Genomic DNA, 14,676 nt, shown 5'->3' on the forward strand with positions numbered 1-14,676 from the left:
TTACTAATGTATAGAAATGGAACTGTTTTTTGTACATTAATTTTATATCCTGCCACATTGCTGAATTACTGTATGAATTGTAGCAATATTGGGGTGGAGTCTTCGCAAATGATATGATACTCTATGTGGAAAACCCAAAAGAGTGAGCATTTTAATATTTTACTTTGTTCAAAATATGTGTCCATTTCTAAAGTAAGACAATGCCGATCATCAGAAAAAAATTAAAATAGGAAAATAAGACACAATACAGCACTGACACTTATCACCTACTCACTTGACCTGTTCATGTTATAAAATAAAGATCAGCAAATATTGGGAACCTATACAACAAAGGAAATTCTGGTTACCACGATAAAAAGAGAACAACACAGGTGAAAGCCATATAGATTAGTTTTATAATTTGTGTTTTCTATAAAGTAAATCTTAGAATTTTTTTTATTCTACAAATTTATTCTTCTAGAAAGAAGGCAATGAGACACGTTGGAATTTAAAAACTCCTTTATGAATTCCTCCTTGTTCTCAAACAAGTTTAAGATAGAAAAGATCAAGTGAACATAGTTGCAAAACAAAATTAATTGTTAATTTACAAAAAGAACATTAAAATGATAAAAAGGGATCAATATGTAATATGAACTATATTATTGATCTAGGTCTATCTATGTGAGCATTAATTAGTATCTCTGACGTCACTAGTGTTTCCCATAAATTAGGAGATTTACTTTTATTTACAACCAAGATTATTCTAGTCTTATATTTCTGTGATTGGAAACACATTAATTTCTGCAGAACATATTTAAAAGAATGCACCTTGAGAATAAATAATTAAGCTATTCATAAGGTCTCTAATTGTGTTGGGGCTTTAATTTCCATCAAAGCTTTACAAAACAAGAAAGGATTTTAAAAGTCTGAAAATTAAAACTCAAAATTAGATATTTCACTCCTAAGAGCACACAATCTTGGAAACTGGAATATGGTGTCTCAATATGTAAATCCAAATATAATTACTGTGTTGCTGTAGTAACATAATTAAGAGAGCTACTGCACTTATTGACAATTTGGGTAGAGGTACGGGTCTTACATGAAGGCACTGAAAAGGGGACTTTTAACATAGAACTGTGAATACGATTTTACTTATCAAGAGAGGTTGTGTAAATTATTTGTGACAGACTGAGTGCATATTACAAAAATGCACACAAGAAAAGTTCCATTGCTTCATTTCATGTGGACTACTAATATAAACATTAAAATTTTTAAATCTTCAATTTCTTTACTATTAACATAAACTTTTTTTTTTTTTTTGGTCTTGTTTCCCAATATTAGAGTAGATTTTGCTTAAAGAAAATAAAAGCAGCATGAAAAACCATACAATGATAACAGAGTTCATACTCGGGCATCTCACAAGACCCACAGCTTCAGGTTGTAATCTTTCTTTTTATTTATAACTTATGTATTAAATATCACTGTAAAAACAAACAAAAAAAAAAATCATCATCCTTACCTGGATAGAATGACATCTCAAGTCTCCTGAGTTTCAGTTCCTGCAGAATTTCTCCTTAGAGATCACATTCACCAGTGTCTCCGTCCCCAGATTTTGGGGGGCAATCATTGTAAATGCCAAGACAATTTCCTGTAACAATCGTTTAGCTCAACTACTTTTCTTCATCTTCATGGGTATTTCTGAATTTTTTCTTCTCACTGCTGTGTCTTTTGGTTGATACATTGCCATTTGCAAGCATTTTCATTACACCACGATCGTGAGCACAAAAATATGCACCCTGCTTGTCTTTGGGTCCTGGCTAGGAGGATTTCTTATCATTTTCCCAACACTCATGTTCATCCTCCAGCTAGATTTCTGTGCTTCCAATGTAATTGGTCATTTCTCTTGTGTGATTAGCTGCCAATTTTACAACTCTCATGCTCAGAGAGTTGATGGCTTTTAGAGATGATTGGTTTTACTTTCCTTTTGTCACTCTGCTCTTTACTTCAGCATTAGTGATTCTCTCCTACCTGTACATCCTTAGCATGATCCTAAGAATCCCATCTGCTAGTCAGAAGAAAAGGGCTTTCCCATGTACTCCTCTCACTTGATCGTCATTTCCATCTATTATGGGAGCTGTATAGTCATGTATGTTCAGCAAAAGAAGGAGCATCACTAACCAAAAAAGCAGCTATTCTCAACACCTCAATTGCCCCCATGTTGAGCCCTTTTATTTATACCCTGAGGAACCAGCAAGTAAAACAAGCTTTCAAAAACTTACTGCATAAAGTACTGTTTTCTAGAAACCAATGAAAGTATTATTAACATGAATAGATGTTATCGTGAAGATTCAATAAAGGGCAAATAAAATTTCAACTTCTAGAGTATCCTCCAATATCCATCTCACAGATACTGCAATGTTGTGTTCATTTCCTTAAGCTTACTATGAAACCTGAAGTAACTTTGTTGTGTCTTTCTTTTAAATCCTCTATAGGTTCCATTTCCTTGTTGATTTACAATACCAAATAGAGCATTAGTGGCTATAAAGCAAGAATCATTTTCCTGAGTGTTCCAAATAATAAAAATACATATTTTTACCCTAAAGACTTGAGTAAATTCTCATTTCATTGATTTAGTCTTAAATTTTTTGTTGTTCCTAATATCACATTTTCTTTTTTTCTTACATATTTGTTCTTACAGCTATAAAAAGTATGAAACAAATTATGTAACAACCATATTTTGTGCACACTAGCTGCATATCTGGCCAGTTCTTCCCACTCAGTTGAGTGTTTATTTCACAGCTTATCGGTTATTTTGTAGTCACACATCTTCTGCCTTCTAGTTATGTTTAGGGCATGTGTTATGCCCTTTTTATGTACTACCCTTGTTTCACTGTATTATTATTATTTTTTAAAGATTTATTTATTAATTTGAGAGAGAGAGAAAAAACATGAGCAGGGAGAAGAGGAGACACAGAGGGAGAGGGACAAGCAGACTCTCTGCTGAGTAGGGAACCTAATGTTGGGCTGAATTCTAGGACCCTAAGATCATTACCTGAACTGAGGCCAGATGCCTAATCAACCGAGCCACCAGACACCCCATTTCTGTGTAATTTGTTTAAATATGCAACAAATGAAGATACAAGCAGCCACCATTACACCTATGCCATGTGAGTGTTTGATAGGAAATTTTAAAGAATAATATCTCTTCTATAGAGAACAATTATTCTGTGCCATATGCTCAACCATATATGTCCTAAATAATATCATGTTTAATCTTCACAGATATATGGCAACATAGACTTATTATCTCTGTTACAGGTGGGCAAAATGATGCTTCGAAAGGTTGAGTAATTTTCCAGAGGTCTTGAAGTATAATAGCCAATGTGATAACTGGCTTGCAAAACAAAATAAAGAGACAAAAAGTTGTGTTTCTTTTATGCATATTTCAAATTGTGAGAACCTGAAAATATCTATAGCTTTTACTTAGGATCTGTACAATTTTATTGGTGTTTTACACTCACATTATATCATTTAGGCATGATTATATTATTATAGTCGTGTCAGGAATGGTTCTAATTCCTAATATTATACTTGGCATATAAATTAGAATTTTATTTTGTTTTATTTTAAGATTATATTTATTTATTTGAGAGAAAGAGTAATGAGTGTATGAGGGGCAGAGGGAAAACTAGGCTCTACACCGAGAAGGAGAGACAGATGCAGGGTTTGATCCTGGGACTCTGGGATCATAACCTGAGCTGAAGGCAGACACTTAACCGACTGATCCACCCAGGCACCCCTACATTAGAATTTTAATCAATCAAAAGAAGAAACTCTTCAACATATATTGCTGGTGAGCAACAGAGCAAGGAGAAAATATATAAAGTGTTAGTAGTAATACTAAACATTCTTATTGGAAGGCAGATGAAAAATATGGAGTAACGAATGGACTTAGTAGGGCACCTGGGTGGCTCTGTGGGTTAAGCCGCTGCCTTCGGCTCAGGTCATGATCTCGGGGTCCAGGAATCGAGTCCCGCATCGGGCTCTCTGCTCGGCAGGGATCCTGCTTCCTCCTCTCTCTCTCTCTCTCTGCCTGCCTCTCTGCCTACTTGTTATTTCTCTCTGTCAAATAAATAAATAAATAAAAACTTTAAAAAAAAAAAGAATGGACTTAGTACTATGAAATAGATGTCTATTTTAAAAAATGGCATGGGGTAGATACACATTCAGTGGAGATATGCATTAGGAGCTAGAATTTATCTATTAATCTCTGAAAAATAATATCAAGGGAAACAAACTTTACCAAGTGTGGTTGCTTGCTTGCTTTTTTTTTTTTTTTTCTGTCTCATTGGACACTGTCCCACAAGCTTCATTTTCAAATTCAATATTATTGTGTATGATGTTTTATATTCCTTAGTGTTTTGTGTTTAGTCCTATTCTAGCAATTTTGATTCACTGAATTATTCCCAGTGAGCCAGCAGCAGAGAGAACAGATAAAACAATAAGTAGTTTATGCTACATAAAGTCTATGTAGAAACCATGCCAGACAATTTTAAAATACCTTTCGATATTTTTTCTTCCTCATCTATTTGCTCCTTTCTCATTCTCTGTACTCATAGAAATATACTTCCTCTAGATAAAATGGAACATTTAAGACAAAAACATTAGCAGTAGAAAGCAAAATGGCTCACTGAGAAGAAGTGTGTCCGGGAATGCTGGGTTTCCCTGGATTACAACAATGACAGCTGCTAATATTTTTTTATGTTCCAGCCATTCTGCAGGAGCCTGTTCGTTTTCTTGAGCCTGTATGAAAATCAGAGGTAAGTCAGACATATAGAAAGCAATGGAGTCTCCCAAACTATATCATTGCATCATTACAAACCAGCTCAACCTTTAACTAGATTAAATAGGGTATACTGGAGTTCTATTTTGCAAGTGGGTATAGAAGTCCATGTTTTGTTTTATTAATCAATTTATTCATTCCCTATTAAATAAAAAACAGGAAATTACCACCTCTGTGCCTGTTTTTTAAAACAGGCTAGGTAGTACCTTCTTTGAGAGAATAGATTTTAATTTAGGTAGTCCCTGATTACACTGAACAGTTGTTAGTTATATTAAAATATTTAAGGTACAAAACTAAACTGACCCCAGTTCTTCATTTGGGAATAAAGATAAAGTTGCATAAGGGTGTCATGATGAAGATTGAACGAGATAGAATATATAAATCATTAGTATGTCATTGGAATACATAATGCCTTTCTTTAAACACAGTTACTAAGAATATTCTGCCCAAAGTTGGAAATCAATTCTAACTATAAAAGGATAAATAAGCCAGCTCTCCTTAAAAATATTTAGTACCACATGCTTTATATAACACTTTCATTTATATTATTTCAATTAATTCCCAAAATATGCTTGAAATTTCATGTACAAGGTAAGAGAGAAAATGAATGCCTAAGGAAATGAAGTACCATTCAAAATCTCAAATCTATTAAGTGGCCCATTTGTATTTTTAACCCACATTTTTCTAACTGCAGAGCCCATATACTTTCTGCAATAGCAATTTACCTTAGAGTGTTATAATAAGAAATTAATAGGATTTTTATACCATGATCTTATTATGAGTTTATGTATTTTTCCTTTTTTATTTGATTATTGATGACTAAATAGGGAATGGAACAGTGGTGTTTTCACAATGAAACCTTGAAGGTACTTGATGGCCATCTTATTTAACAAATGTGAAGTATTATTGCTAACTTTCATTTTGAATAGCTCAAAGAGTATCCCTCAGGGGTCCTTAGAAGTGGTCCTTGATTTTGACCAAATGGGTGGAAGATAATTTAAGCTGAACCTAAACCATGTTCTTCCAAGGGTAATATGGATCTGTGTTCAGAAGTAAAAAGATGGGCGAAATCTTAGAGATATCCTTCATACTCTACATGAGTACATCCTTGGTATGGCTTCAGGTTTGAGGAATCATATGCACCTTGTTAAACATTGAGGATTTTTTTCTCCCCAAAGCCTGCTGAATAAAAGAATGAATAACATCCACCAGGCTTAGTTGATGTTGGCAAATGAATACTGTCCATTGAATTTTCATTAACATTTTTACACAGAAGTGTAGTATACCTCCCCCAATTCTGTGATATTGGACCATTTTCTCTGACAGTTTCTTTAAGTATGTTCTCTGCTCCTACAAAATTGACCTATTACTACTGATTTTCAGTGTTGTTCACATGAACCTTTCCTTATCTATAATACCTTCTTTCTTAGCTTTTCATTTATTCCCTCAAAGGTTTAATCAGTAGCAAAAATATGTAAGTCAGTTATGGTATTATTTTTCAGAACAGTCTTAAAATTGATAGGGAATCTAAAAGGAAAAATGAATATGAAAAAAAATGAAATAAGGGTAAAAATACAGTGAAGTGGCACATTATTACCTATGGAAGAGTAATAATATACTTTTTTAAACTGGATCTCCAATTTCAATAAAATAGTGCAGAAATTTCAATCTTGAGATTTAAACCAAATATTGCTTATTTATTGGAAATGTATTTTAAGACTTTCAGGTGTTATGAAAAGCTAATGCTATCAATGATAAACCGTGGTGAAGGAAGAGAGCTGCGGGTGAGCAAAATACAGTTAATTAAAGGAATGAATGCTAAAGAAATTTAATGAAAGTAATTTTAAAATGTCTTATAATTTTTTTTAAATTTTATATAAAAAATGGCTTCTTCTATATGTCCTTTGTCATAATTTACTTGATATGGGGATTTTAGGCCCAGTGAGTACATATATCTTGAAAAGTAGGTAAACTAAGAAAACACATCTTGTTTTTTTTTTTTTTTTAATTGTGTTTTGTTAGTCACCATGCAGTACATCATTAGGTTTTGATGTAGTGTTTCATGATTCATTACTTTCGTATAATACCCAGTGCTCCATGCAATCTGTGCCTTCCTTCATACCCATCACCAGGCTCACCCATCCTCCTACCTCTGTCTCTTCTAAAACCCTCCATTTGTTTCCTGGAGTCCATAGTCTCTCATGGTTCATTTCCCACTCCATTTTATCCCCCTTCATTTTTCCCTTCCTCCTCTTAATGTCCTCCATGATATTCCTTATGATCCACAAATAAATGAAATCATATGGTAATTTACTTTCTCTAATGACTTATTTCACTTAACAAAATCTCCTCCAGTCCCATCCATGTTGATGTAAAAATTGGGTACTCACCCTTTCTGATGACTAATATTTCATTTTATAAATGAATAGATCTTGTAAAACAAAGATTCAACCTATATACTACACAGCCAAGAATTGGGCATACAATAAAGAACTTCACATGATGGGTGTCTGTGATGCAAGAACAAACTCAAAATGAATGAATGAATGAAGAAGACAAACATTTATTTTAAGCCTCCTATGATATGACTCTTCCAGACACTGGACTGTGTTGTAAAGGCTTGAAGACTCTGTCCTAACTTTCAGACATGCACAACATAGTGGAGGTATTCACAGGAAATTTCAGCACAGATGTGTCGTGGACTAGGAAGAATTTCTGAAAGATTTTTATGAGACTCATACAAAGAGTAATAAACATATTGTCATGGGAATAAGGAAGAAGGTGATTTGGAGTGTTCCTGAAAACTGCTACCCATAAGGCTACTTACATACACATATTCTATTTAACGCAAGTTTCACAGTCATTGTCAGAAAGGTTACTCTTACTGAAGAACAGCAGAGAAACAAAGTAGATATCAGTAGCCTTTGGTAGCAATGATAACGTATTACAAATATCCAACATGCCTCAAATGAGGTGACCATATCTTAGCTGAAGAAAAACAGTGAATTATTGAGGGTGTGATGGAGTACAGGAGAGAGATAAACCATGGTGGGGAGAAGTCACCATGTTCACAAAGTGGAAAAGCAAAGCTAAAATTCACTTGCTCAGAGCCTCCCAGATACTGTACAACCAGATGATTCCACCTCAATTTTTGTTGTTGTCATTGCTCCTATGTGATTTTCTTGCTGTTACTTTATTCATTACTATCACTTTAAGGGACAAAGCTTTTAATATAGGACTCCATCTTAATCCTGAAGCTTTTCACCAAGGGATTTCTCCACTGAGCAATCCTTATATAGCTTTTTTTTTTTTTTTTAATTTATATATTTGACACAGAGAAGGAGAGGGAGGGAAAGAGAGAGCACAAGCAGGGGGAGAGGCAAAGGAAGAGAGAGAAGCAGGCTCCCCATTGAGCAAGAAGCCTGATCTGGGGCTCGATCCCAAGACTCTCAGTCATGGCCTGAGCTGAAGACAGATGCTTAACTGATTACTGATTGAGCCACCCAGGCACCCTAATTCTTATATAGCTTTTTTTTTTTTCATGTAAAGCACTTTTCCAAATGCTTCAATATTAACTCATTTAATACTCACAATAACTTTTTAAGAAAGGCCTGCATAGAAGACATGAACAGACATTTCTGCAAAGAAGACATTCAGATGGCCAACAGACACATGAAAAAGTGCTCAACATCACTTGGCATTAAGGAAATACAAATAAAAACCACAATGAGATACCATCTCACACCAGTCAGAATGGCTAAAATTAACAAGTCAGGAAATGACAGATGTTGGTGAGGATGCAGAGGAAGGGGAACACTCCTACACTGTTAGTGGGAAGGCAGGCTGGTGCACTGTGGAAAATGGTATGGAGGTTCCTCAAAAAGGTGAAAAATAGAGCTACCCTATGACCCAGCATTTGCACTACTGGGTATTTACCCTAAAGATACAACGTAGTGATCTGAAGGTGCATGTGCACCCAAATATTTATAGCAGCAATGTCCACAATAGCCAAACTATGGGAAGAGGCTATATGTCAATCAACAGATGAATGGATAAAGAAGTGGTATATATATACAATGGAATACTATATACAATGGAATACTATGCAGCCATCAAGTGAAATGCAATCTTGCCATTTGCAAAGACATGGATGGAACTAGAGGGTATTATGCTGAGTGAAATAAGTAAATCAGAGAAAGACAATTATCATTTGATCTCTGTGATATGAGGAATTTAAGAGGCAGGGAGGGAGGTTGTGGGGGGCAGGGAAGGAAAAAATGAAACCAGACGGGATCGGGAGGGAGACAAACCATAAAAGACTCTTAATCTAATGAAACAAACTGAAGTTTGCTAGGGCGGTGGGGAGCTATGGATAGGATGGCTGGCTTATGGACATTGGGGAGGGTATGTGCTATGATGAGTGCTGTGAAATATGTAAACCTGATGATTCACAGACCTGTACACCTGCAGAAAATAATACATTATATATTAATTTTAAAAAATGAAGGAAAGGCCTGCATGCAGAAGAATAAATTATATTTATAGAATAAATGCAGACATGGTTTCAGGCCTAGTAATAAGCTTGGACTCATGCCTAGATAGCCTCACTCTTACTAATGGAAATAACAATGGTAATATCATTTAATATAAAAAAAAAGAAATTAAAATGTACTATCTTAAAACCACATACAAGTAAAGAAATTAAACTATTTACCTGAGTTTTATTGGGGAATGTTTACTGAACTCTTTAGCTGGAGTATATACTTCAATAATAATAGTAATAATTATTATTTTCAATAGAAAGAGAAGTCATTTGTACATATACAGGTCATAATAATTACATATAGTCTGAAACATTATAAACTATGGCAAGGATTCAGATGGGATTAAACTCAGTTCTACACTCTCCAGCTTAAATTATTTCCTGCCTCTTTCTCCCCTCTCTAACTTCTAAGGTTGCTGGTGGCAATGGCAAGGATATTTGACTGGAGAGATAGGAAGAGTTGGAAAAGCTGAGTGTTACCAAAAGTTGATCAATGTCTAAGGACAAAACATTCACAAGTCATTAAAAAATACAGGCTCTTTCCTATTTCTGAGGATTCTCAATGTAATTAAGCTTTAACTTACAGAGAATGGAAAACTAGTAAACAATCAGAGCAAGAGCACAATGATGGTCTTCGATGGGGAAAAAAACCTCATGGGCAACCTTGTCGTGTTCCTGATCTCAACAGGAAGGCTGCAAGCTTTTTCCCATTGAGGGTGATATTTGCTGTGAGTCTCTCATAGATAGATATTATGAAGTTCAGGAATGTTCCCTCTATCCCTATACTTTGAAGCATTTTGATCAGGAACAGATGCTGGTTCTTTAAGGTGTAGAGACAGCTGGTGTGTTCTGGATATTTCAGTTTTTTTGTAGGAGGCTTGGATGGCTATGTATTTTCCCCTTAGGACCACCTTTGCTGTATCCCATAGTTTCTGGACCAAAGTGTTTACATTCTCATTGGTTTCCATGAATTGTTTCAGTCCTTCTTTGATCTTTTAGTTGATCCAAGCATTCTTAAGCAAGGTAGTCTTTAGCTTCCAGGTGTTTGAGTTCCTTCTGAACTTTTCCTTGTGATTATCTTTTTTTTTTAAATAATTTTTAATTTTTTTAATAAAAATATATTTTTTATCCCCAGGGGTACAGGTCTGTGAATCGCCAGGTTTACGCACTTCACAGCACTCACCATAGCACATATGCTCCCCAATGTCCATAATCCCATCCCCCTTCTCCTGACCCCCCTTCCCCCAGCAACCCTGTTAGTTTTGTGAGATTAAGAGTCACTTATGGTTTGTCTCCCTCCCAATCCCATCTTGTTTCACTTATTCTTCTCCTACACACTTAACCCCCCATGTTGCATCTCCACTTCCTCATATCAAGGAGATCATATGATAGTTGTCTTTCTCCACTTGAATTATTTCGCTAAGCATGATACCCTCTAGTTCCATCTACGTTGTTGCAAATGGCAAGATTTCATTTCTTTTGATGGATGCATAGTATTCCATTGTGTATATATACCACCTCTTCTTTATCCATTCATCTGTTGATGGACATCTAGGTTCTTTCCACAGTTTGGCTATTGTAGACATTGCTGCTATAAACATTAGGGTGCATGTGCCCCTTCGGATCACTACGTTTGTATCTTTATGGTAAATACCCAGTAGTGCTATTGCTGGGTCATAGGGTAGTTCTATTTTCAACATTTTGAGGAACTTCCATGCTGTTTTCTAGAGTGGTTGAAACAGCTTGCATTCCCACCAACAGTGTAGGAGGGTTCCGCTTTTACCGCATCCTCACCAGCATCTGTCATTTCCTGACTTGTTAATTTTAGCCATTCTGACTGGTTTTGATTTGTATTTCCCTGATGCCGAGTGATATGGAGCACATTTTCATGTGTCTGTTGGCCACCTAGATGTCTTCTTTGCAGAAATGTCTGTACATGTCCTCTGCCCATTTATTGATTGGATTATTTGTTCTTTGGGTGTTGAGTTTGCTAAGTTCTTTATAAATTTTGGTCACTAGTCCTTTATCTGATATGTCGTTTGCAAATATCTTCTCCCATTCTGTTAGTTGTCTTTTGGTTTTGTTAACTGTTTCCTTTGCTGTGCAAAAGCTTTTGATCTTGATAAAATCCCAATAGTTCATTTTTGCCCTTGATTCCCTTACTTTGGCACTGTTCCTAGGAAGATGTTGCTGCGGCTGAGGTCGAAGAGGTTGCTGCTTGTGTTCTCCTCAAGGATTTTGATGGATTCTTTTCTCACATTGAGGTCCTTCATCTATTTTGAGTCTATTTTAGTGTGTGGTGTAAGGAAATGGTCCAATTTCGTTTTTCTGTATGTGGCTGACCTATTTTCCCAACAACATTTATTGAAGAGGCTGTCTTTTTTCCATTGGACATTCTTTCCTGCTTTGTTGAAGATTTGTTGACCATAGAGTTGAGGGTCTATTTCTGGGCTCTCTATTCTGTTCCATTGATCTATGTGTCTGTTTTTGTGCCAGTACCATGCTGTCTTGATGATGAGAGCTTTGGAATAGAGCTTGAAGTCCGGAATTGTGATGCCATCAACTTTGGCTTTCTTTTTCAATATCCCTTTGGCTATTCGAGGCCTTTTCTGGTTCCATATAAATTTTAGAATTATTTGTTCCATTTCTTTGAAAAAGATGGATGGTACTTTGATAGGAATTGCATTAAATGTATAGATTGCTTTAGGTAGCATAGACATTTTCACAATATTTATTCTTCCAATCCAGGAGCATGGAACTTTTTTCCATTTCTTTGTGTCTTCCCCAATTTCTTTCATGAGTACTTTATTGTTCTCTGTGTATAGATTTTTTGCCTCTTTGGTTAGGTTTATTCCTAGGTATCTTATGGTTTGGGGTGCAATTGTAAATGGGATTGACTCCTTAATTTCTCTTTCTTCTGTCTTTGTTGGTGTAGAGAAATGCAACTGATTTCTGTGCATTGATTTTATATCCTGACAATTTACTGAATTCCTGTACAAGTTTTAGCAGTTTTGGAGTGGAGTATTTTGGGTTTTCCACATATAGTATCATATCATCTACGAAAAGTGATAGTTTGACTTCTTTGCTGATTTGGATGCCTTTAATTTCCTTTTGTTGTCTGACTGCTGAGGCTAGGACTTCTAGTACTATGTTGAATAGCAGTGGTGATAATGGACATCCCTTCTATGTTCCTGAAATTAGTGGAAAAGCTTTCAGTTTTTCTCAATTGAGAATGATATTTGTGGTGGGTTTTTCATAGATAGTTTTGATAATATTGAGGTATGTGTGCTCTATCCCTACACTTTGAAGAGTTTTGATCAGGAAGGGATGCTGTATTTTGTCAAATGCTTTTTCAGCATCTATGGAGAGTATCATATGGTTGTTGTTCTTTTTTTACTAATGTATTATATCACATTGATTGATTTGTGGATGTTGAACCAACCTTGCAGCCCTGGAATAAATCCCACTTGGTCATGGTGAATGATCCTTTTACTGTACTGTTGAGTGCTATTAGCTAATATTTTGGTGAGAATTTTCGCATCTGTGTTCATCAAGGATATTGGTCTGTAGTTCTCTTTTTTGATGGGATCCTTGTCTGGTTTTGGGATCAAGGTGAGGCTGGCCTCATAAAATGAGTTTGGAAATTTTCCTTCTGTTTCTAGTTTTTGGTATAGTTACAGGGGAATAGGAATTAGTTCTTCTTTAAATGTTTGGTAGAATTCTCCCGGGAAGCCGTTTTACCCAGGGCTTTTGTTTGTTTGGCGATTTTTAATAACTGTTTCAATCTCCTTACTGGTTATGGGTCTGTTCAGGCTTTCTATTTCTTCCTGGTTCAGTTGTGGTAGTTTATATGTCTCTAGGAATGCATCCATTTCTTCAAGATTGTCAAATTTATTGGTGGAGAGTTGCTCATAGGATATTCTTATAATTGTTTTTATTTCTTTGGTGTTAGTTGTGATCTCTCCTCTTTCATTCATGATTTTATTTATTTGGGTCCTTTCTCTTTTCTTTTTGATAATTCTGGCCAGCGGTTTATCAATCGTATTAATTGTTTCAAAGAACCAGCTCCTAGTTTCATTGATTTGTTCTACTGTTTGTTTGTTTTTTTGTTGTTGTTGTTGTTTCTATTTCATTGATTTCTTCTCTGATCTTTATGATTTCTCTTCTGCTGATTTAGGGTTTCTTTCTTGTTCTTTCTCCATCTCATTTAGGTAGGGTTAGGTTGTGTACCTGAGACCTTTCTTGTTTCTTGAGAAAGGCTTTACCGCTATATATTTTCCTCTCAGGACTGCCTTTGTTGTGTCCCACAGATTTTGAACCGTTGTGTGTTCATCATCATTTTTTCCATGAATTTTTTCAATTCTTCTTTCATTTCTTGGTTGAGCCATTCATGCTTCAGAAGGATGCTGTTTAGTGTCCATGTGTTTGGGTTCTTTCCAAATTTCCTCTTGGGATTGCGTTGCAGCTTCAGAGCATTGTGGTCTGAAAATATGCAGGGAATGATCCCAATCTTTTGATACCAGCTGAGACCTGATTTAGGACATAGGATGTGATCTATTTTGGAGAATGTTCCATGTGCACTAGAGAAGAATGTGTATTCTGTTCCATTGGGATGAAATGTTCTGCATATATCTGTGATGTCCATTTGGTCCAGTGTGTCATTTAAGGCTTTTATTTCCTTGTTGATCTTTTGCTTGGATTATCTGTCCATTTCAGTGATGGGGGTGTTAATGTGCCCTACTATTATTGTATTATTGTTAATGTGTTTCTTTGATTTTGTTATTAATTGGTTTATATAGTTGGCTGCTCCCACGTGGGGGCATTGATATTTAAAATTGTTAGATCTTCTTGTTGGACAGACCCTTTGAGTATGATATAGTGTCCTTCCTCATCTCTTATTATAGTCTCTGGCTTAAAATCTAATTGATCTGATATATGGATTGCCACTCCTGCTTTCTTCTGATGTCCATTAGCATGGTAAATTCTTTTCCACTCCCTCACTTTAAATCTGGAGATATCTTTGGGTTTAAAATTAGTTTCTTGTAGGCAACATATAGATTTTTTTTTTTTTTATCCATTCTGATACCCTGTGTCTTTTTATTGTGGCATTTAGCCCATTAACATTCAGGGTAATTATTGAGAGATATGAACTTAGTGCCATTGTATTGCCTGTAAGGATGAATGTTACTGTATATTGTCCTGTTCCTTTCTGACCTACTACTTTTAGGCTCTCTCTTTGCTTAGAGGTGCCCTATCAATATTTCCTGTAGAGCTGGTTTGATGTTTGCAAATTCTTTCAGTTTTTGTTTGT

The 14,676-nt window shown here is 35.5% G+C and overlaps 1 pseudogene; it reads left to right on the top strand.

Moving 5' to 3' along the window:
• Positions 1–1,718: 1,718 nt before the first annotated feature.
• On the top strand, positions 1,719–2,290 carry LOC132020354 (olfactory receptor 6C3-like; annotated as a pseudogene).
• The last annotated feature ends 12,386 nt before the right edge of the window (positions 2,291–14,676 follow it).

Source organism: Mustela nigripes, chromosome 6 (genome assembly GCF_022355385.1).
Source record: "Mustela nigripes isolate SB6536 chromosome 6, MUSNIG.SB6536, whole genome shotgun sequence".
NCBI lineage: Eukaryota > Metazoa > Chordata > Mammalia > Carnivora > Mustelidae > Mustela > Mustela nigripes.